The following is a 25,065-nucleotide window of genomic DNA, read 5'->3' on the forward strand; positions in this document are numbered from 1 at the left end:
GTGAATCACCTGAAGGACACATACCACTTCCTCCAGAAGGTATGTGAGGTCAGGATTAGTAAGGGAACCAGACTTTTCCATGGACATAGAAAGCCTTTTCACCAACACTAAAACAGACTGGGGCTTGGAAGCAGTAAAGAGATGCTTTGAAATACACCCAGACTGAGAGGGTACAGAGGGGGAATTCAAAGAGTTTGTGAACACTTTGAATCAGCATCACCCTTCCATTAAGGTTAAATGGGAGTTGAAACAGGACACCACTGACATCCTAGACACAACCACATATAAGTATGAGGAGATGGGGAGACTGGATGTGAGGGTGTTTATTAAGAACATTGATTCACATGCCCTGCTGCACAAAGGGAGCCATCACGATTCACATGTTTTTAAGGGGATAGTGAAGGCACAGCTTCTGCAGTTAGGAGGATGTGTACGAGATAGAAGGACAGAATCTTGTTGGTCAGGAATATTTTCAGGGCCTTTAGGTGCAGGGGCTACTCCCATCAATTTCTAAGGGGGGATGGCTAAAGAGTAAAGAGGGAGTGGTGGAGAAGGAGAACCGGCCCTGCGGAAAAAGTTACTGCCATTTGCAGTTGCGTTTTCTGGAACAGCCAAGAGGTTAGCCATGGGGATCAAAAGGAATTTTGAGAAATGGTAGTTTTGTTGGTGGAGAGATATAGAATGGCACCAGCCTTCAAAAAAGACAAGAACCTAAAGGACATTCTGGTCCACAGTAGACTGGGACCAGTTAATCAAAGAAAACCTGTTAGGACCCAAGAAACAATCGTGAGGGGGACGGGCAGGGGTGTACCGAATCACACAGCAAGAATTGTTTACCTGATAAGGTGCACCTTGTGTGGGAAAAGGTACTTGGGAGAGACTAAGAACAGCATCCTAATGAGGATGTCAGCTCATAGATATGCATTAAAGAAAGGGGCTACAGGACAAAGAACACAATGGGCCACATTTTGGAAAACACGGTATCCCGCACATCAGGGTGTAGACTGGAACATGACCCAAACTGGGAGAAGAGATTCTGGATCAGGAAGCTTGATACAGTGTTGCCAAATGGATTAAATGAGAGAATATATTAAAGAAAGTTGATTTAAAAAAATAAAAAAATGTTTGAAAAGCAATTTTGAGTGTGCAAGGTTATTGACCAAGATTCAAATATGAATATGAATATCATAGTAAATATTTATTTTGTGTTATTAGTCCATGTATCAGCTGTTTACATTGATATTTCTTGAACGAACAGGGAGATTTTCATTTCCCAGTTCTAATGAGCGCTGCTGGTCCCTGTGCTTCACAGCGCTGCTCTCTGGAGTCATGAGCTGCATCCACAGCCTGCCAGATTCTTGCTGCGGTGTTAATGTGCTGCTCGGTGTCACGTTCAGTCAGCAGGAAGTGCTGGCTCTTGCCGTAGCAGCAACAGGAACAGGCTCCTCAGACCCAGCGTGTGGCTTTCTCTTAGAGGTTTGAAAGCATTTCTCCCTCCCTCTCCTGTAGATCTGTGAGAGCCAGCGGGGCCCTGGCATTGACCCCTATAAATGGACAGGTGCTTGGTATTGAAAAATGATGGTCTTTCTTCGCCATATTGGAGTGTCACAAATAAACATGTTTCAGCAGTGCTGCATCCATGGAAACGTTTTGCCATGATGACACTTAAACTGTAAAATGACCATCAAGAAATAAGCATATCCACTTTACATGGAGATTCACAGAGAACAGCACAGCTTTCAGTGTGCACACAATGGGGTCCAAGACTTTTTTTTTTCATTTAAACATAAAACATCATTTAGGATTTTGAAAAATGAATGGGTTACACTTTATTTCGATGGTCCACTTTAGACATTCTACTACCTATAAGTAACATAGTTATAAGTAACTACAGCGGTCATTAGAGTATTAGTAGACTGTTAGGTTAGGGTTCGGGTTAGTAGAATAAGTGAACTATTAAAACTATTAATAATATTAAAAATATAGCGTTACCAAGCTCTGGCATAAAATGAAAAATAAACAATATTCAGTATTTCTAGGTCACAATCAAATGTAAGCAAATTTGTTCTTACCTCCTCTGAGCAAAAGGTCAGATTTTTTTGCTTCCACTGAAGCACATGATCTCTCTCTCTCTGGAACATTCTCAGATCATGCTGGGTTAACATGGATCATCAGGTTTTGTCCATGCCAACTCAAGTGCTGCTGTCATAAAAACAAAAGGGAAACATGCCAAAAATTATGGCGCTCTGACATTACATCTTTTATTAAACTTTTCATGCAAAGAGTTCATTTAAAAAGTAACAAATCAGTAACAAAAAGGATTTATTTACAATGATAAATAAGTGACTGTAGATAATCTCTTAAATGTGAATCTTATTTGAACTTATTCGCTCGTCTAGGCTCAAAGCTGCTCACTAGGAACATTTTTTGTTCAGCAGAAGCTTTGGTTTTAATGAGCTTTGTGTCGGGGTCCTGATCACCCTGTCAAGGTTTATTTTGCAATAAAAAAATGACTGGATGTACATTATCCTTTACTTACGTCAAATAAGGTTATATGAATATTCATTTATTTCATTTACTCAAAATACACCCCAAAAACATTAAAAGCACAACTGTAGCATGTGTACTTGTGTAACATCCTATTTCTATATGATTTAATATCTTTTGACTCTTTTGACTGGATATCTGCAAATATCATAATATGGTTAAAAACATAACCACAACAAGATAATCACAATATCATTTAATTTTTTGGCCAAAGATTGCAGACTTTCTTAGGTCTGATTTTGAAAACAGAAGCATTTTTTGGACCTCACTTTATACCCTTTTTTCCCCTGTTATTAGCTTCACTTTATGTGGCAATGCAGAGTCATGACGTGACCAGTAACACGTCTCAGTGGCGTAAAATCCACAGATCTTCAAATAACACCTGATTTGTTGGTCTGGTTCATTACAAACCTGTAATGTAGCAATTTGCTTCCTTTGGAAACATAACCGCAATATTACGAGGCAGCGTGTAAGTGTCAGAATGAATGACTTAAGCGTGCCAAAGTTCTTTTGAAGTTGAGGAAGTGCAGGGGTAGAGGAAGTTCTTCAATGCTCTGTTGAAGTGGGAGGAAGTTTCATTTAATTGGATTTTGATGCTGCCTGTTGTCATGGCACCCAGATTCTGTCATTTCATATAAGGTCTTTTTTCATCGGATGGGGAAGAGATCTCAGGCAAAAGGAAATGAGCTTCCTGGAGGAGCAGTATGCAATAGAGCAGCCACATTGATTGGGGGAAATGAATGTGTTTGGGCTCTCAACACAATAAGTCCGAGCGGCACATGCTGAAGTGGCCACGGATACTCTCTGCCCAACAGCAAATGAATTAAGATGGGAAATAGAAGCGGCTTCATATAAGCATAAAAATAAGGAGATCTTTAACCGCCTGGTGCGCTCCATTGCCTTTCTTTGAATTCTAATAAAAGTATCCAGTCGAGCACTCCTCGAAGTGTACTAATAAAATGGCAGTGCATTACTGCAATGTATTTTCCAAGATTTTACTGACTTGTTGTCGGTATTTTTCATTAGGATGCTGCTGAACAATGATAGATGATTTGTGAGATTCAAGACCTTTTCATCAGAACTGAGATTGAACTTTAACTTCAATTAAAGAAGCCAGAAGCACAACTGCTTTCAATATTGATAATAATCAGAATTTTTTCTTGAGCAACAAATCAGTATATTAGAATGATTTCTGAAGGATTATGTGACAGTGAAGATTCTGAATGCTGAAAATTATTAAACAAATAAATAACAACAGGTGAAGGTAATCCAATCAGAAGGGTGTGTTCACACTTGGCAGGTTTGGTTCAATTAAAACAAACTCTGGTGCGATTGCTCTGTTACTGCGGTTCATTTGATTAGTGTGAACGCTGCCATCTGAATCCTGGTGCGCACCAAACTATCGGACCGAGATGCCTGAGGGTGCATTCACACTTGTAATTCAGTTTGTTAGGTTTGTTTGGTCCAGAATAAAAAAGAAAAAAACTTTTAGCCCTGGTCTGATTAGCATTCAGATTGGAAGGCCTAAAGGCACAGGGATACATTCACAACCTGATTGGTCGGATTTTATGACGTATTGCCTATTTTGAGACGATTTTGAAACTTACTGAACATCCAAAACAATGCTGTGTGCTGAGGTAAACGTGCTCGTTGTGTGTGCGTAGCCTGCATATGATGGTATTTTGACCAGCTGGGAACTTGTGAAGAGCTTATAAAATGTGTAAAGGAGTCAAAACAGTGGTCCCTCTGTCACAAACACAAACGATCTGCTGTGAGGAGACACGCCTCTGATGCCTGTGATGGGCAAACTCACGACTATGACGAGAAAAACCGATATGCGTGAGGATTCTGACATTTTTAGGGTCTCATCCTGTTTTTGGTTCGTGTTGCGTTCATCATTTGAACCGCACCAGAGTTCATTTGGAATCGGACCGAGACCCATCTTTTCAGCGGTCTCGGTCTGCTTGTTTGGTGTGCACCAGGGTTCGGATGGCAGCGTTCACATATGTTCAAATGAACCGCACTAACAGAGCAATCGCACCAGGGTTCGTTTTAATCGAACCAACATGCCAAGTGTGAACACAACCTAGAACAAACTTCCAAATGAACTCTGGTCCGGTTCAACAGAAATATGAACATATGAAATATGACTCCTTTACACATTTTATAAACTCTTTGTGAGTTCTCAGCTGGTCAAAATGCCATCATACTTACACACATATAACGAGTGCATTTAGCTCAGCACACAGCATTGTTTTGGATGTTCATTAAGTTGTGTCACAAAATATTTTTTTATTTTTTGTATCGTCAGGTTCGGTTTTAAAAATGACTGTGTGAATGCTAAGCGAACCAGGGTTAAATATATTTAAATTGTAATTGGGTTCAATTATATTTTGTTTTTCTTTTTTTTTTTTTTTTTTTTTTTTTGGGGGGGGTCCAAACCAAGAGAATCAAACTACAAGTGTAAACACATAAGAGATTACATAAGAGACTTCTTTTAAAATAAATTGTAAAAAATCTTACCGATTCCAAACCTTTGAACACTAGTGCATAATAAAATTTATTACACGGCTCTCTGAAATGCTTGATTCTGATTGGTCAGTTGCATCATTCCGAAGTCATTCATTTTCAAATAATGACCGTCGTCAATTGCAGTGCTGCATAATGATGCTTATCCATTTCTTTCACATCTCATATCGCACCACGGATTAAAGGATTAGTTCACTTCTGAATTAAAATTTCCTGATAATTTACTCACCCTCATGTCATCTAAGATGTTTATGTCGCTCTTTCTTCAGTGGAAAAGAAATGAAGGTTTTTGAGGAAAACATTTCTAGGATTTTTCTTTTTTGTAAAACCGTTTAGTCTTTGCACATTCGCTTTGTAGACACTGGATCGGTACTTCCGCCTACGTCACGCGAGACCTTTCCAACGTGTTTACATAATGCATGGCGGATCGCAGAGCAGTGCAAGATGAGCATTTGTGGTTAAAAAGTATATACATTTTTTTTAGTTTTTTAGAAAACGACTGATGGTTTCTCTAGATAAGACTCTTATTCCTCGTCTGGGATCTTTTATTTTCGACTGAAGAAAGAGCGACATAAACATCTTGGATGATATAGAGGTGAGTAAATTATCAGGACATTTATATTCTGAAGTGAACTAATCCTTTAATTTGTATTCCTACTGTTTTATTGTTGGAATGTTCATCTTGTTGGTATAACAATTGTTTTGTACAATGTAATGGATTATAAGATGATAAACAGATACATTTTTAAAATATTCATCTCAAATCAATATTTTATGTCCTTGTCATTATTTATATGGTGAAAAGGTAATAAGTGATACGACTGTACATCATCTTTTAAATGTTAATCTTATTTGAACTTGTTCGCTCATCTAGGCTCAAAGCTTCTCACTAGAATCTTTTTCAGTTTTGTTTTAAAGGTGCTAAAGAGAATCTTTTTGTCGACTGAGAAACCAAAGATTGTTAGTGAGTTTTTGAAAGGAGCGCATGCGTAAGAACAACCCCCCTCCTTCACAGCTCATTTCGAGGGAACGCCTCCCAAAACTCGTGCACGAGTATTGGAACACGAGTGTTTACCACCGGCATTCGCTGTGTCGTGTTAGTGGATTCATTATGTCGGACTCACCGCAGGTAACTCATAATCTGCAGTTGTTACTCCTGACTCCTGACAAAAACATTGCATGCAGCGCCTGTGGAGTGTGGAAAGTTACTGGAGAGCTCAGCCGCGCACGTCGCTCACAAGGAACGTCATGACAGTGATTGACAAGCCAGAGGGCCAATCGTTTACGCGATGATGATTCCACATTTACTCAAAATACACCAAAAAAAACATTAAATGCATTAAACTAGCATCCTAATAAATTCTTGTGAAAACTGACTTGCCAAGGCGACAATCTGGACACACCAGCTAATGTTGCCGTTTTAATCCTTCTTAACCCTTCAAGCAAAACCAGGTAGCCAGACGCAAGCCTGTTTCCATGTTTATTCAAGCTCACAACAATTTAATCCCAAATCATCTTTGCTTTATCAGCATGGCAACTTCATATAGCTAATCATTTCCACTATGTTTGGCTAATTACAACTCATACAAGGCCATCTAGCATAACAGTTTGTTAATTAGGTGGGTGATATTCCAGGAATATTAACAGGGATACACAGAGAGATTAACTGTCAGTCATTTCCGAATTAAACAAACGTCTTTGGCTGCAGATGAATGTAAACACAGCTATCGACACTGGCAGGACAGTATGCATTTCTATCCCCTTACCTCGGCTAAGCTCTCTACTTATGAGGAGTTATGAGGCTGACTGCTCTGGCAGGCAGGCAATAAAACACCACCGCCCTCACTTATGTAGCGGCACCACGGAGCACCACTGCCCTTACTAATGTACGCCGGTGTGTGTGTGTGTGAGGAAATAATGCATGTCAGAGACAGTTGAATATCAAGCCACAAAGAAAATAAACAGATACTTCCAGGGAATAAGTGTTTGAAATCTAAAGTGTAGCATTAGAATGAAGGTGGATCGTGGTCACGGGCTGGTAGGAGCCGTCACTGAAAATCATTGTGCTTTGTCCTTGATGTTATTTCTGTGAGAACAGAACTCTTCGTTGTTAAAAACTAAACAAAAAAAACAAAAAACTGGAGCATCTAAATTTAGAATCGAGATGTTGGGGTTGATCACCCACCGCCAAACACAGAGGATTGCATTCAGAAGAAGAGATAGCAGTGTGCCAAGGAAAAATTGATTTGCTCTGCTTCTGGTGACAAAATCACTTTAATATCTGGAATGGATACAAATTTGGGGCTTTTTTCAGGTTTGGAGGCTAAAATGAAGATTTATTTGCAATAAGTAAGAAAACATTCAGAAGCCATTATATCTCAGCAAAAAACAGCATGCATAGGAAAGAAAAACATCTTTAATACATGTTTCTCATAGACAGCAGTGAGACTAAATAATGCTTTCCTCATTCTGATTATGGCTCTCATATTATATGTCAACTATTGTCTCATTTTTTATTCCTCCCAATGTATTTTGAAAGCATCTGTGTACTCTGACATATTTAAACAGGAGTTAAATGGGATGTTTAACAAGAAAACAAAGTAGGGCGATATGGATTGACTGGATCATGAAAAGTGGGCATTATACTATGCAGTCTGGAGTTAAAAAGAAATGCCATTTCAGAGGCAACAAGTTTGATAGGGCTGTACAATTAATAGAAATAAAATCGTGATACGGCTTTGTGATTGTTATAGAACTGCTTGGAGATGCAAACGCAGTATTTATTTATTATGGGTGATCCAAAAACATAATCCAGAGAGGCAAGAGGTCATACACACGGACAATCAATCCAAACATATAACACAGTCCAAGAAACACAGGCAAAGAGTAAATCAGAATGGGCAGAAAATCAAAACCATGAACACGGGAAACCAGGATAGCGCTCAGAAATGCAGTAAGACAAATACAAGACTTCGCAAGGACTGTCAGAAAACACAGGGCTTATAAAGACAAACACTAACAAGTAAATCACACAGAGGTGGAAGTGATCAGCTCATAATGAGTCCAGACAATGGGTTTTGTATTACAGGACACAATAACAATGAACAAGAGGGGAGTGGCCTCTGGTGAACATCCAGGGCACACCAGCTGGTGATCGTGACAGTGATAGTATCAAATCGCAAAGGCCGTGATTTAAAGGGTTAGTTCACCCAAAAATGAAATTTCTGTCATTTATTACTCACCCTCATGCCGTTCCACACCTGTAAGACCTTCGTTAATTTTCGGAACACAAATTAAGATATTTTAGTTGAAATCCGATGGCTCAGTGAGGCCTGCATAGCCAACAAAGACACTTCCTCTCTCAAGATCCATAAAGGTACTAAAAACATATTTAAATCGGTTCATGTGAGTACAGTGGTTCAATATTAATATTATAAAGCGACAAGAATATTTTTGGAGTGCCAAAAAACAAAATAATGACTTATTTAATGATGGCCGATTTCAAAACACTGCTTCATGAAGCATCGGAGCGTTATGAATCAGCGTATCGAATCATGATTCAGATCGCGTGTCAAACTGCCAATGGCTGAAATCACGTGACTTTGGCGCTCCGAACAGCAGATTCGATACATTGATTCATTTGTGCTCTGATGCTTCCTGAAGCAGTGTTTTGAAATCGGCCATCACTAAATAAGTCGTTATTTAGTTTTTTTTGGCGCTCGAAAAATATTCTCATCGCTTTATAATATTAATATTGAACCACTGTACTCACATGAACTGATTTAAATATGTTTTTAGTACCTTTATGGATCTTGAGAGAGGAAATGTCATTGCTGGCTATGCAGGCCTCACTGAGCCATCGGATTTCAACTAAAGTATCTTAATTTGTGTTCCAAAGATGAACGAAGGTCTTACGGGTGTGGAACGGCATGAGGGTGAGTAATAAATGACAGAAATTTCATTTTTGGGTGAACTAACCCTTTAATTAAATAAATATGCTGTTTTTTTAGTGTGTTTTAGAGCGGAGTGCGACACTGTGTTCATTTACATTCTGTTTTCAGGGTTTTCCAGCTGTTGTTGACAAAAGAGAAGCTTCAAGGGCTCCTTGTGGTTTTCCACTAAAATAAATGCTTGATAGTTTAAAAATTATTATTGCAACTTTATAGTCATACTGTAAAATAAAATTATTATTATTATTATAGTATTTTTTACTTAATTATTAATATTTTACAGTGAAATGTTACAATAGTAATATTACTTATTTTATGTCAATAAATTTATTTAGCAATAATGACAATCATATAATAATCATATTTATATTTTTTTTAATTATTAATTATATATGTATACTATAATTAATAATAATAATAATAATAATAATTATTATTATTATTATTATTAACATTTTAATTGCAATTATAATTACAATTTTTATCAGAAAAAAATAGATTATTAAGATTATGTTTTTTGTTTTTATTAACTGAATAATACAATACAATCATAAACAATCAGACCAAGGACATTTATATAAAAAGTAAATCTAATTAATTTCATGTTGACTTTAAATGAAATATTATGTCCGATAATTCTCCTGAGCTTTGAACCCTAAACATTACAATTTTCTCTGGGTAACAATATATGCATCCAAATTTACACAGACATTTACTTGCACCTCTGATCCGTGTTTTCAAGATCATTTTATAGACAGAAGAGTCATTTTAGACGCTCCAGCTCAAAGTAAGTGACAGCTCACACTATCAGTGTTGTGTTTCATCACCAGTGTGTCAGACAAACGATTTGCAGAGATCAAAATTCCTTTGTGCTGTTCGGGGAAATGTGAGACGGAGATTATCCCTGACACTGGTGTGTAAAGATGAGTATCTCCAGCAAGACACAGGCAAGAGTTTTAGTCAATGTGCAAAATTCAAATGTCTGTGTGTGACATATCATACTGTGTGTCAATCTAAAACTGTCAATGTAACGTATTCCCAATGGAGACGAACTTTGATTTCGAGCGGGTAGAGGCAGGGTTATCATCGCTAACATTTGTGTTACTTGAAACAAAACAAATGTTTTTTTAAAAAGTTTTCATTTTTGTTTAGTTTATCTTGAAGTACTAACTAAATAAATATATAAATTAATAGACATACAATAAATAAAATAAAAATGCCAAAATAAAAAAAATAAAGTGAAAACAGAAATTTAAAAAATAAAATTCAAATTCAAAATACTAACAAAACTGTAATTATTAAAGAAAAAAAAAAAATGAAACGGCAAGAAAAATTATATGTCAATGCTTTTGCGTTCTCTCACAAAGGTTTTGTGTTCCAGTGAGAAACAGAACAGAGCAAACACAAATACACTGAAATATATTTCTTCCTCCCATCTCATATTTTTACCATCACCATATCCCTTTAGGGGCTCAGTATATAACAGAATATGAATGATACTGAAATAACACTGGGTGGAGGTGAGTTGCAAAAATGATGACTGTTTTCAAACAGGTTTTCCTCTCAAACACCCCAGCGCCCCAATTCGATATGTTGGGCTGGCTGTCATTTTCCTCTGGCGGTTATACAAACGTAGCTGTACTTCTAAGTATCTTAAAATGTCACAGGGCTCTGAAAGCATTAAAATGCTCTTTTGCTCAGGATAGTCTCTATTCTGGGACTGTTCACGTTCTTGTGATGACATCCGCCAATCAGCATGCGTTCATGATTCAGATTGACTCAAACCGCATGCTCAGAACTGAATTTCGAGGTGAATTAAAGGTGGTGTCGCCAAACCGAATTGCAAAAAGTAAATTTACAAGTGACATTTAACAGGTCACAAATATTTCATGGGTTTTGGAGACAGCAGAACGGCTATCGAAACGTGATGGGAGAGCTAACGGACAACTTTCTCCAAGAACTATGGACACTCAAACAAACAGAAAAGGGATACAGTAGGAGAACGTATCTCAGTATTTAAAATATTACATGCTTCTCCTTCAAGTAACCCAAGGTCAACACGTGAACCCCAAAGAGTGTCGGGACACAAGAAAAAGTCAAGAAGGAAACTGTGAAAGTGAAACAGCTCTGAAAAGTTGATGCCATTGGTGGCCGAGAGCCCATTTATCTTTAATGTCTGGGTTGGGGCTGACAGTGTGAACAGAAGAGGGAGCGCAGATTCGCCGGGTTGAGCAGCGTTTGAGTGAAGGGAGTGAGCCGTTGCCGAATATAGGGGAATTTTGAAAGATTGATGAGCAGAGGAAGATGATGGTTGGGTTAGCAGTCTGAAAAATTGGACTAATCCATCCAAGCTTCCTCAACGGATCAGATCAGTGGCGTCTCCTCACCAACTTCCCATCACAGCATGCTGTCCTGTTAAAATAGCTCGCTCTCTGGAGGTTTGTGCATGTAAAGCTCTGCTCGGCGCAGACTTCTGAGCTTTCGACTTCCCTTCGTGCTCTAAAACTGCAAACAGCTTTGTTTTAAAGCCGCTCCTGTCTTTTTCTTTTCTCTCTCTTTGTTTTGCTCTCTCTGTAATTCATATCTACACACACATACACAACAACTTCCCCTCCTGTTATCGTCATGTGGCCTGGTCAGGAGTGTAATTCTGGGCCCAGAGTGCCCCCTGCTGGCGAGGAGCGGGACAGCGCACTCCACGCTCCACTGCTGTGAGAGAAACCATGCATGAAATCACTCTGGCACCAGGCCTGCCAACCTCAGCCAACGGCCCTCTTCCTGAGCGCCATCTGTAGCCTCCAAGGGATGAGAACTGGACGGCTGGTCTGACTGGGTTCTGTATCCACAAACAGAGCCCTAAACCTGAGGGATGTGACCACACAGGGCACGGCTCAAAGACTCATGCTCCGCATGCGTGGACATGCCCTTTCAGGTTGCACATTTCACATCTGCATTCCAGAAAAAAAGTGTTCCTTTACAGAGAGATGAATGACCTCAATGAAATCTATAGGTCAGTAAAAATATGGCAGTATATATCTGTTTCAGCTAAGATAAAAGCTTGCAGTAAAGCAATAAGCATCACAGTGATGTTACCCAGTGTTATTTTAGTAAATGATATACTATTATAGAATTTAGTTTTCTTAATAGTGAAAAAATAATAAAGACATTTATTTTAACACTTTTAAAAATAAAGGTTCTTTATTATACTTGTGGTTCATGCTAGACCTACTGTAAATGAAAAGACATGAAATAGTTCTTATCAATAAATGTTTATTAATTAATAGCCTAATGCAACAATTACATAAGTAAACTCTCAAAACATTATAATTATGACATTACATATTTTACTGTTCATGTGACGGCCAAATAAATAGCTGCACGCAACATTTTGATCCTAACATTTGCGTTGTATATGCAAACTGTGCATGGCTGCATGCATACAGTAATTTAATAATAACTTATAATAATAAGTTTAATATTTACCAAGTTTTCAACAGTAATTACAAGAATGAATAGCATCTTACTTCAACCGGCTTTAAAGTTTATAGACTAACACAAGTCATCGCGCTATCGTCCTCTCGCCACACGCAGTCTTTGGTCGAGCTCATGGATCGCTAGACTGGGTAAACCCAGCCTGATCTGCCGGCGATTTGATTTCGCCCGGCAACTCAGTCTGGAAACCCGTACATTCATTTCTACTGCTTGTGTTACACTTTTGCGGGAACCAATCACAGACTGGCTTATCCACCTTGCGGGTATTGGCGGGTATAACGCGATGACAATAGAGAAGCGACGGCAAGCACGACCTTCAATCCAATTCCTTTTAACCTCTTGACGATGCTGAATGACTTCTTTAGTTTGGCAAACAAATCGCTCGAGTGGGTGTAAATATCACTCACTTTCATGTTTGTTTTTTTTGCACAACCTGCGAAAATCGCTCGATGCCATTGCTGCTTCTGCAAACCGATGATCAATGCTACAAACCAATACAAACTAAACCTGTCTGGAGTTTTCGCATCACTCTGTAAAGTACGTCACCCGGATCGTTGATCTGATTGGTTGAAGGACTATCCAATTGCGTGAATAATGCTCGTTGATCACGCCTCTTGTGCAGTAGGAAATACATACAGACTCCCCAGACCAATGTTCAATTTTAAATTGAGCTTGGTCTGGTGATAGCCAAACAAATGGATCGCTGGTTTGCATTTAGAAATACAAGCGCATCGAGAGATCAGTAGTGAGGGAGGCGTTCTTGCCTTTCATTTCAGATGCAGTGTCCACGTTTAGAGAGTCGTATTTGTTTACAGAATTCACCAATGCTCGTTTGCTTTGTGGTGTCTCACTAACATTTGCCTTTGTTGTTGGATGTTTCAATCATAGGTAGTTGTGCATAGCTGTCATACTACTGTTGTATTTTAAAGTAGTCTAACAGAGTTGGCAAATTATGATATTTTTATCATCCTTGATGATTTTGTCATCTGATGCGTGGTGTCTGTGTGTCATTTTGAATTCATTTATGGTTGATGCACGCTTAAGTAGTCGATTGTTTCCGACAGCGCCGACTAGTGCTTGAAGTAGTCGATCTCTTGACTACTCGATTAGTCAATGCAAGCCCTACTTCACACTAACAAAAAAATGGTTCTTTTAAGAACTGTTGGTAACACTTTATTTTGATGTTCCACTTTAGACATTCTGTTGACTATAAGGTCCTGTTTACACCTGGTTTTAAGATGCGTTTAGGTTGATCGGATCACTAGTGGACAACACTAAATACAGGTGTAAACAGGGTGTAAAACGCTCGGAGCTTCTCTACTTTCAACCACTTCCACTGGTAGTTGCTCAGGTGGACAAATTTGTTTGAACAGCTACTAAAGACCGCCTACTGACCTAACGTGTGAACATTATTTGAAGTGCGCTAGCCTGACGGAATTTAAATTTTGTTGGCTGAAGACCCAAGTTTGGTTTGGAGACAAAAAAAATTACCAAGAACAATGTTCTCTCACCATTACTGATTTCTCACAGCGTTCGGCTGGTCTTGCGGCTGTTAGAGCAGAAACAAAATCTGCTGCTCTCCGTATGTTTTTCCGTTATCTCTGAAGACGTTCATATGTAAAATGTGTGAGATTATTTTGACCATTAGATGGAAAGATCTGGGAGTTAGCTGACATGTTGATGCAACATTGCGTATACTCCACAGAATGCCTAAAGGGGACCATCTAAATCAAGTGTGACTGAACTGTTCTCTGAAAGGTTCTTTGGGAAACCAAAAATGGTTCTTCTGTTACATCACTAAAACCCTCTTTTGGAGCCTCTATTTTTCAGAGTGTACCCTACAAAAGCAGAAAGCAGTAACAACACATTCTGTTACAAATGAGTGAAATCTGCTCTCGGTCCGTTCACACCAAGGACGATTACTATAAAGATAACGATAAAGATATAGTTATAAATGTAAAAGCAGAGTTCACACCACAGCTATAATGATAACGATATAGAGAAACAATATCGTTGGGATCACTTTCAGAATGACTTTTTTCCAACTTTTGAATGATAAAACACTGACAGCCAATCAGAATCCATTCTAATTTAAGGGCTCACACATTTAAAATGGCAGACAACACTGCGGAGAAGTTAATCACTGAGGTCCAGAAAAAGCCACCACTGTTTGACAAGTCAACCTCCTTTTCAAGGATACTGTAAAGAAAATGGATATATGGAAAACAATCGGTCATAAATGGTGAGAAGTATTAACGATATATGTCAGGCTAGCAAACAGTGTAAATAAAATGACCTCAGGTATCCAGCGCTAGTTTCGACAACATTGTCTTGCTTCCTTTGAAGTTGCAGTGAAAAAGACTAGGTGTTGTTTTTATTCCACTATATTGACTTCATCAGCTAAATTCACTGTTAGATTAGATTGATTACACTAGCTATTCACTCGAAACAGAGCATGCTGAGGACATCTGCTGGTTAAAGCTGTGTAAATGCAACAAGAACAGAAAACACATGTTGCTCAGAAACAGCAGCGCGTGAGTTTAGAGTAAACAGACCGTTATCGTTCGTTGGTGTGGACGCAAATATAGTTATCATTACAGTTATAGTTCTCGCTCTTGGTGTGAACGGGCCTTTAGACTGAAATCTGTCCCGTAAAACTCGGTCATCATTCATTTACCCTCATATTGTTGCAAATGAAAGTGAATGGGTTCATGGCAGCTCTCAATTCAACACAAGGATTGGCATTCACTGTATGAAAACAAAAGCATTCTGCAAAATATGGATTAGAACGACATAAGGGTTAATCATGAGTCATGACATATGAATTTTTAGGTGAACTATTCCTTTAGAGTGTAATAACTTTCGTAAAGTCCACAGAAAAGGCTACAGGTGTAATAAAAGACTGATTTAGTTTTTAGTTTTTTTTTTTTACATTTCTCAGCTGATCTTTTGCATGTGCAGAAGTCTTGTGTAGCAAAAATGTGTTGTTGTTGTTGAAAGGGACTGCACACCATAAATCTCGAATAAGTTTACCTCTGCCCTGTGTCAAAGTTATTTTCCAATCTCATCTTTAAGACGCACCGTTCATAGTTTTTGTTTTTCTGTGACTCGTATGGTTATTCTCTGGTGTATCTACTTTGGTTGCTATAGTAATAACGTAGGCGTCAACACGCTGACCCAGTTCCTGTCACTTTCTTCTATCTACTACAACAGTGAGTGCAGAAAGCTAGCAGTATGGAGAGAGGTGACAGAAAACAAGACATCTCTACACTGTTTATCAACACTGAGGCATAAAGTTGCTGTGCTGAAAAATCATGCAACATTCTGAACGATGGGGAAAAAACACTGTTCAGACTGAAGCATATCTCAAAAAAATCTAATATGAATCTGATTTCAAATGCACCTAAAAATTTGATTTGGTAAAATTCCTAAGAGTCCAAAATGTTTTTCCTTTGCTCGAGCGACATAAAATAATCATATTCGAATCAACCAGGGAGTCGAGCTTTGGCTGGTATTATATGCTGTATTTAAACCAAAAAGCCTTTTTTTCCCTATCGACGGGCAGTCAAAAGTAGCATATACACAAAAAAGCTAAAATAAATTCAAGCAACTTATAAAAAAATGTCAGTATTGAAGATGTTTCTGTTAGCCATGCTAGATTTCACCATTAACAGCCATATTTGTTAGCAACATATAAATCACAAATACTTCATATTTTTCATGTTTGTACAAAAATTCTTTTTTTCTTTGGACGTTTTCTGCCACAGTCTCCAGTGCGTGAAATGGTTAGTGAAGGGTTTGTGTTCTGAAGGTGCCATCAGCATTGTCATGTTATAATTTTCTTGTGGCTCGCTTTGAGTAAACATTGCATAATTCAAACTGTACACTTTCAGAGGGTTTCGTACCAGCTGAGAAACTGTCACAGAGATCAATGGGAATTTAAATGTATATAGGTCTCTCTCTGATTGGATGAGCCGTTGTAAAATTACATTAAAACACACAACTTAATGCTGCTACATTGGCAACAGCTGAGCGAATGTGAAATTAATAATAAATGTAACTATTTATCGCACACTGGTGTCATTTATCATATTGCTGTCTCTGCTGTTTTATAAAAGCAATAATCCACTCGATGACACTGATTTTACCATGGGTAAGGGGTGTTTTTAGGCACAATCCAAAACAGAGTCTCTCATGACTTATTTCATCACATTCTGCAGGCATCAGAATGAAGAAACAGATCGCTGTGGCCAACGAATGTTAGAAAATATTTTTGGAACCAAAATTGTACTAGCTGGCAAGAACATAAATTCTGTATCATTGGCAGGAGTGGGCATAAATGACTAAGACTTAATGCGCCTCAGCTTCCTGTTAAAGGAAAAGACTCCAGGGAGATCCTCCAGTAAGAATTTACATTTTAAAATGATTTTATGCCGTGTCTACACAAAACACCGCTCATCCCGTGGTTTGTTTACCATCGGCACAGGCCAGAGCCAAAATTGATTTATCTATGCTTGAGAGTGTGAATACAACAAATAAAATTAAACTTTTTTTTTTTTTTTTTTTATCATTATTTCACTAAAATCTCATTATATGAACTAAACTAATTTATTAATATTCATTATGTAAAGTAAACTAATATCTCATGTTTTGCAGCATTAAAAAGTCCCAAGGTTGAAAATTATTCCTTGTCAAGCACCAAGAGCAAGAAAAATCTTTGGCAAGTGAATAAAGTTACTACAGTGGCCAATTTACCTGAAGTTTATCTATAAGGATTTTTTTTTTCAAGCAGCTCTACTCCCTCTACCTCATTTAAATTGTTTGCGGGAATGCCAGTCTCTTCTACAGAAACTCTTTACTCTGGTGGCTGATTTCTCTCTCTCTCTCTCTCTCTCTCTCTCTCTCTCTCTCTGTCAGCTTGTGGTATCCTGGTGTGGCGACGGTAAGCTTTGGCCTTCGGCCATGGCGCACATAAAAGCACATTTCTAACTAGTAAAGCCTTAGCCAAATCCTGCTCAGGCATGGTTGTTAGAAAATGCAGAATACATTTTAAAGGAACATTCCTCTTTTAGTACTGTAATGTTTTTGGTCCAAGTGACAATGATGAAGAGTCCAAAAGGTTCAAAACATTTATTAAATAAAACAAACTCAATCCACACGAAGAAAGGCATTGAAACAACAATACCGGACACTTGAATAGAGCACAAAGAGGAACTTAGGCTACGTTTACACGTGGGCGGCTATTTTCATAAACGGACATTTCAACCTCTCTTGTTTCAAAAATAACATTGTGCACACATGTCAGTTTTCAGAAAAGTGTTCATTTACACGTACCCGGGTATATATGCCGTCAAGAGCATGCCAAACCTGTAGGTGGCAGTGTAACGAGAAGCTCAAGCCCACGTAAGCCAATCAGAATCCAGAAAAATGCAACGAATCTAGTGCAATTAGTCCAGAAAATTGCAACGAATCTGCTACTCTGAACGCTTCCATGATCACATGTAAACATAGGTTGCACTTTTGACGTAGGTGCGAGCTCTGGCGCATACTGTGACGTTGGCTGCCTAAACACCCGTTTGTCTCAGTTTACATACAAATGTGCAAACGAAGATTTTCAAAATCTCCACTCTGGCCGGAGTTTTTATAAAGACTCGTTTTCAGAGGCGAATTCTCCGTTTGCATGTAAACGAAGGGAAATGTCTCCGTTTTTCAAAATAACCATGTACATGTAAACGGGGCCTTAAAGGTGACCTAGATTATGTTTTTAAAAGATGTAATATAAGTCTAAGGTGTCCCCTGAATGTGACTGTGAAGTTTCAGCTCAAAATACCCCATAGATTTTTTTTTATTAATTTTTTTAACTGCCTATTTTGGGGCATCATTATAAACGCGCCGATTTTATGCTGCTTAGAAAGACAGTTTACAAATATCACTAAAAATATCATGATATCATGGATCATGTCAGTTATTATTGCTCCATCTGCCATTTTTCGCTATTGTTCTTGCTTGCTTACCTAGTCTGATAATTTGGTTGTGCACATCCAGATGTTAATACTGGCTGCCCTTGTCTAATGCCTTTTATAATGTTGGAAACGTGGGCTGGCATATGCAAATATTGGGGGCGTACATATTAATGATCCCAACTGTTACGTAACAGTCGGTGTTATGTTGAGATTCGCCTGTTCTTCGGAGGTCTTTTAAACAAATGAGATTTATATAAGAAGGAGGAAACAATGGAGTTTGAGACTCACTGTATGTCATTTCCATGCACTGAACTCTTGTTATTTAACTATGCCAAGATAAATTAAATTTTTCATTCGAGGGCACCTTTAAATACGCAGTGATAATGACAAAATAACGAACAGGTGTGATGATTGAATGAGTGTCTATGACAGCTAATGACTGGCGGGAAACTAGGAACAAAGGAAACACAGGAAACATGTAATAGGAATACAAACTAAAAGTCCATGAAAATGGACTAAACACAGAGATCGTGCAAGTAAGCGCCTTGAAACGCACAGCATTATTCACCGTGTTGACATGTTCCACTGAAACAGGAAGACAGGGCGGGACATATCGATCAGCCCCTCCCCTTTTTTAAACAGCCAGTAGGGTTTTGTTTATATCACAGCTCAGCCAGGGCTGTGACATAATCTCTGTGATATAATTTCTACCCGTTTCTCCTCCTAATCTCCTCCATATCACTTTAAGGCCACATTTACACTGGACAGGACACCAATTTGGTGACTATATCCGTTTTTTTTTGTTGTTGTTTTTTGTTTTTTGATGACCCGCTTACATCATCTTTTAAAAGTGACCCGTATCCAACATTTTCATTTACATTATACACTGGCGAAACAGCCCAAGACATTCTGACCCGGTAAAGGAAGTAAAATGGCGCGATATGCAATGGACTCAATGGATACAGACGAAATGATTATACGTTTTGCTTTCTGCACTATCTTTAAAGGTCAGCAAAACATTACTCTCGTAAGGCGGAGAAAAAAGAGAAGAGCCATTAGTGTCATGTGATCGCAGTTCGTGTCCACCTGAGTTGACGTCATTCGCCTCCGTCTCATTTTCAATGACGTACGACTCGCATTTACTGGGGAATATCCGATTTGACCGCTTACATGGCAGACGTACACGTACAACTGTGAAATTCAGTAGACACACAAAACAGCCCAATACCTACAAAAAAGCCCCAGGTGAAAAATCTGTAAACCCAACAGGAAGTGAGATATTTTGTGTTTTCTCTGCAAAATTTTTGCAGTTTTTGCCATTTACACACATTCTACTTTAACAAACTCCTCCTAGAGTTTTAAACAGATCAACATCATATTTGGTCAGTCTAATCTGAAGGCCTTTGCGACATTAAATTGTGAAGATCTTGAGTTTTCGCTGAAGGGCGTGTCCGTGGCGGCCTGACAAATTTCGATGTTTCGCCATGAAAAAGGAAGTTGTTGCATACAATGTCGGATCTGCCCCAAACTTCACATGTGTGATAAGAGTCCTGGCCTGAAGACATCTACATGCCAATATTCAGTTACAGTCATAGCGCCACCTGTGGGTAACAGGAAATGACACGGTGCGAGGGTCCTTTCATCGCTGCTTGCAGCTTTATTTATTTATTTTTTTATTATTTGATTTTTACAAAAAGTAAGCTTTGTATACTGGATTGGGGGCAGATCTGAATGCAATTGCATTGACTACAGCCCAGCCTCGCATGTCAGGTGAGTCATATCACAGGAAGAGCAAGTCATGACATTTTGATTGCTGTTAGGAGAAATAATAAATGCATGGATGAATCATTCACATTAAGACCACATGCATTAAGAAAGTAATAGGGTCCATTTTGATTTAATGCCAATTTAAAAATACTGTTTCAATAGCATAGCCACAAGAAAAACATGATTTTATTGTGGAAAAAACACATTTAACCTTTTCTAGGTAATAAGCTATTTCCAATTTTACAACTTTGTTGTCATGACAACATAACTCCATAAACTGTAAACCCTAAAAAACTGTTTTAATCAAAACAAGTTTACAGCTCAAATGACTCACAACTTTAAACAGAAGAATTTAAGAATTTAAACTTTTTTGTAAAAATTTAAGCATCTGATTTTACATTTATTTGCATTGTAGACGCCTTTGTTATGTGTAGGTGTAGTAGAGACGAGGTATATACGGAAATCCACAATATAAGGGTATTTAATCAACGAAGGAGCAAGAAACACAACTATACACATTTAGAATAACACTAAGAACGGACAGGGAGTGCTAGGAGTGAGTCCAACTTAAAGGGAGTGCTAATGACAATAAACAGGTGCAGGGAATCCAGGAGAAGCGGGAAGGCAGATGAGGGAAGTGAGTTCAGGTGTGCAAACAAGGAGGATCATGGGAACTGGAGTCCAGGACAGGCGTGGTGTAACAGCCTTACAGTAACCTCAATTTTTTGCTCTTTTTTTTTAAAGGGAACCCCAGGTATTAAGACTTGTATGGCTTAATATAACGTAAATGATGTCTCTTACTGAAATATGTAGTAGAGAACCCATGAATGATTTATGCTATTTAAAACACATTACATATTTTGGACAATGGGGGGCGGCACCATTTTGTTTAGGTGCTCAGTGCGTTCTACAAATGGTTGCACTCGGTGCACTGCCCTGTTGTTATTTTTACCGCAACACAACTCGAAATAAATTATATGATGCAAATTTCCAGTCGATGGGCCACAAGAGAAGAGATGTAAGTCTTTACTGCTTTATAGCGATAAGAGAAGAAAAGAATGGGAAGTTGTGCAGAATGTGGACGAATAAAACTTCCTAACTGTGTCTTTGTTCTCTTCACTTTAGCCCTGATGACTTTGAGGCTTTTCATCTGTGTGTTTTGGTGCAACGCTAATCTAGTAAAGCATAACGTTACAGTCTTAATATCCGCGGGGTTCCTTTTAAAACACGATCAGCCTTTTTAGTTTGAGCCAGAGCGTAAAATTAGTGAGGATGAAAACATCGAAGACGTGCAATGTCTCTGTGGCTATTCAAACTACTGTTGTATGATTGATGTGTAAAAATGGTCTGATCACCTGAATGCATTACACAGTTAATCATGCTGAGATGATGCTGCTGTTTTATGTGACACAGATATCTCATGCATCACAGCGTACACGAGCTTTGAGGCGGTCTTTCTCCAATGAGATGTGTTATAGGCTTACCTTCGTCAGTCTCCACGACAGGCGTGGCATTTGCGTAAAGCATACAGTTGGCGATAGATATAAGTGTAAAGTCGCGGTCACACTAGACTTTGAACGTGCAAAATTTCTTCGGATGCTGTAACGGTCGTGATATGACGTCACGGTCTACAACGTCTTTTTTATAAACATGAATTCAACACATAACTTAAAGCAATACATTAATTGCAAAATCCAATCAATAACCAAAGCACAGAACCATGTCCCGCCCTGCACAAGCATTCAACCAAGCCAGCCAGGTACACATACAGTGCATATAAAAGTCTACACACTCCTGTTAAAACTAATCATCAAGCTCATGTGAAATAGTGCACACCTGACTTCACCTGAAGTGACTCTGGTTAACTCCAAATAAATATCAGCTGTTTTCATAAGATTTTTCTGACATCTTTTTGGTTGCTGCTACTAGAAGAGCCATGAAGCATCAACTGGATCTCATTGTTAATAGGTATTGCTGAGGGCTACAAAATCATTTCCAAGGCATTAGATATAGCATGGAACACAGTGAAGATAGTCATCAACAAGTGGAGAAAGTATAGCACACAGTGACTTTATCAAGAACATGGTGTCCCCCCAAAATTGATGAGAAGACAAATAGAAAATTGGCTGTCTGGAGGCCGACAGCGACATTAACAGAGCTGTGGCTCTTTCTGGAAAGGACTGGTTGATTCTACATGTGACGAACCATCTCCAGTATTCTCCATCTGTCTGGGCTGTGAGACACAAGCCGTTTCTGAACTAAACAAAACATCTAAACCCGGCTAAACTTTACAAAAAAAAAAAAAAAAAAAAAAAAACATATCCAGTCTCCCAAAACCATGTGGAAAAAACTGTTATGGTCTGATGAGATCAAGATTGAAATTTTGGCCAAATTTTTAAAAGGTATGTTTGGCACATCAGCAGAAGAACAGCATACCCACAGTGAAACATGGCAGCATCACACGTTCGGCTGCTGTTCTTCAGGGCTTCAGTGAATCATGAGTATCTCCAAGTAGCAGTCGATTTTAGCACAGAACCTTCTGGCCTCTGCTAGAAAGCTGAAAATGAGGAGAACTTTCACCTTTCAGCATGACAATGATCTGAAACACACATGTAAATCAACAAAAGAATGACTTCTGCAAAGAAAGATGAATGTTTTGGAATGAACCAGCCAGAGTCCAGACCTGAATCCTAAAGAAGAGAGACAAGCACAGGAGACGCCCTCACAATTTAACACATCTGGAACGTGTTTAAAAAGAAGAGTGGGAAAATATTCCAAAGTCAAGATGACAGACTCCTGTCCAAACAGACTGAGTGCTGTAATGAAATCAATGAATGCAGCTAAGTATTAGTTCAGGGGTGAACACTTATGCAATTAGTTATTACAAGTATTTTATTTATTTATTTATTTTCTGAAATGTGTCACATTGGTTTTCAGCAGCATTACACAGGTTTTAATTTTTACATTAAATGTGCAAAAGTTCTGATATGATTTATTTTTGTTTCATTTTTACCAACTGTTTTAAAGGATTAGTTCACTTGAGAATGAATATTTCCTGATAATTTACTCACCCCCATGTCATCCAAGATGTTTATGTGTTTCTTTCTTCAGTCGAAAAGAAATGAAGGTTTTTGAGGAAATCATTCCAGGATTTTTCTCCATATAGTGGACTTCACTGGGGTTCAACGAGTTGAAGGTCCAAGTTTCAGTGCAGCTTCAAAGTGCTCTACATGATCCCAGACGAGGAATAAGAGTCTTATAGCGAAATGATCTGTCATTTTCTTAAAAAAAAATAAAAAATGTATATACTTTTTAACCACAAATGCTCGTCTTGCACTGCTCTGAGATGCGCCACACATTACATAATCATGTTGGAAAGGTCACGCATGACGTAGATGGTGTTTACAAAGCGAACATGCAAATACTAAGTTAAACGGCCTTTACCAAAAAAAAAAAAAAAAAAAAAAAAAAGGATAAAACAACGATGTTGGACGATTTTGAAGTTGGAGGAGAGAATGAGATGGAGTTTTTTGCACTACCGCGATACTTTTGCCTATGTCACATTTGACCTTTCAACGTAATGCATGGCGCATTGCAGAGCAGTGCAAGACGAGCATTTGTGGTTAAAAAGTATATGCATTTTTATTTTTTTATTTTTGGTTTCTCTAGATAAGACTCTTATTACTCATCTGGGATCATGTAGAGCTCTTTGAAGCTGCAATGAAACTGTAATTTTGACCTTCAACCCGTTGAACTCCAGTGAAGTCCACTATATGGAGAAAAATCCTGGAATGATTTCCTCAAAAACCTTAATTTCTTTTCCACTGAAGAAAGAAAGACAAACATCTTAGATGACATATGGGTGAGTAAATTATCAGGAAATTTTCATTCAGAAGTGAACTAATCCTTTAACCAGGGTGTGTAGACTATTTTATCCACTGTAACAAGTCAGTCGATTAGCATTACAGCGAAGCTGGTCCTGGCAAACATGGCTCGCGTACACACGATTAACATGGATCTTTGCAGAAGCAGCAGTAACCGTCTTAGGGGGTTACATCTGCATTATTGGGTTGAGTTTTGTGTTCAGGCAGCTTTGTTGGTGGGATCTTTTGTATGTCTATTTGCGCAGCCACAACAGCATGTCTCTGTGTAAGTACTTAGCAGCAAATCTTCAGACTTACTTTGCATTAGCAGTGTAAGCTGATCCAGTCCACCATGACCAAACCTACTAACATGATACATTTTAATTACGTGAGTTGCCATGACTAAAACTGAATTTGGTAACACTTTACTTGAAGGGGTGTGCATAAGACTGACGTGACACCTTCATAATCATGACATGACACGTGTCATGAATATGAAGGAGGTTTTATGCATGTTTATGACAACTGTCATTAAATGTCATTCGCAGTTTATGTCATTATGTCATTTTTAATGCAAAGATGACATTGTTTGAGATGTCTTTGTTACGACAACTTGACATAAACCAACACATCATAACCTGTCAGTGTCTTTGTCATGACAACTTGACATTAGCAAAACATCATAACCTGTCATAAACATGACATAACCGATTAATTATCAAACTTAAAAAAACTACTTAGCTTTATGGGTTAACATTACATTACATCATTTTGGTAACACTTCAGTATAGGGAACACATATATAAACGATTAACTATGACTTTTCCCTCAATAAACTCTTAATTTACTGCTTATTATAGTTAATTGTTAAGTTTAGGTATTGGGTAGGATTAAGAATGTAGAATAAGATCATGCAGAATAAGGCATTAATATGTGCTTAATAAGTACTAATAA

The 25,065-nt window shown here is 38.2% G+C and overlaps 1 long non-coding RNA gene across 1 annotated transcript; it reads right to left on the reverse strand.

Annotated features, from left to right (window-relative positions):
• Positions 1–1,213: 1,213 nt before the first annotated feature.
• Positions 1,214–21,986, reverse strand: LOC125243722. Its single transcript, XR_007179095.1, has 3 exons — positions 21,733–21,986; positions 2,073–2,202; positions 1,214–1,544 (listed from the first exon to the last, which is right to left on the reverse strand). It is a non-coding gene; the product is annotated as an uncharacterized LOC125243722 (long non-coding RNA).
• Between the last annotated feature and the right edge of the window lie 3,079 nt (positions 21,987–25,065).

The sequence above is a fragment of the Megalobrama amblycephala genome, linkage group LG13, assembly GCF_018812025.1.
Source record: "Megalobrama amblycephala isolate DHTTF-2021 linkage group LG13, ASM1881202v1, whole genome shotgun sequence".
Taxonomy (NCBI): domain Eukaryota; kingdom Metazoa; phylum Chordata; class Actinopteri; order Cypriniformes; family Xenocyprididae; genus Megalobrama; species Megalobrama amblycephala.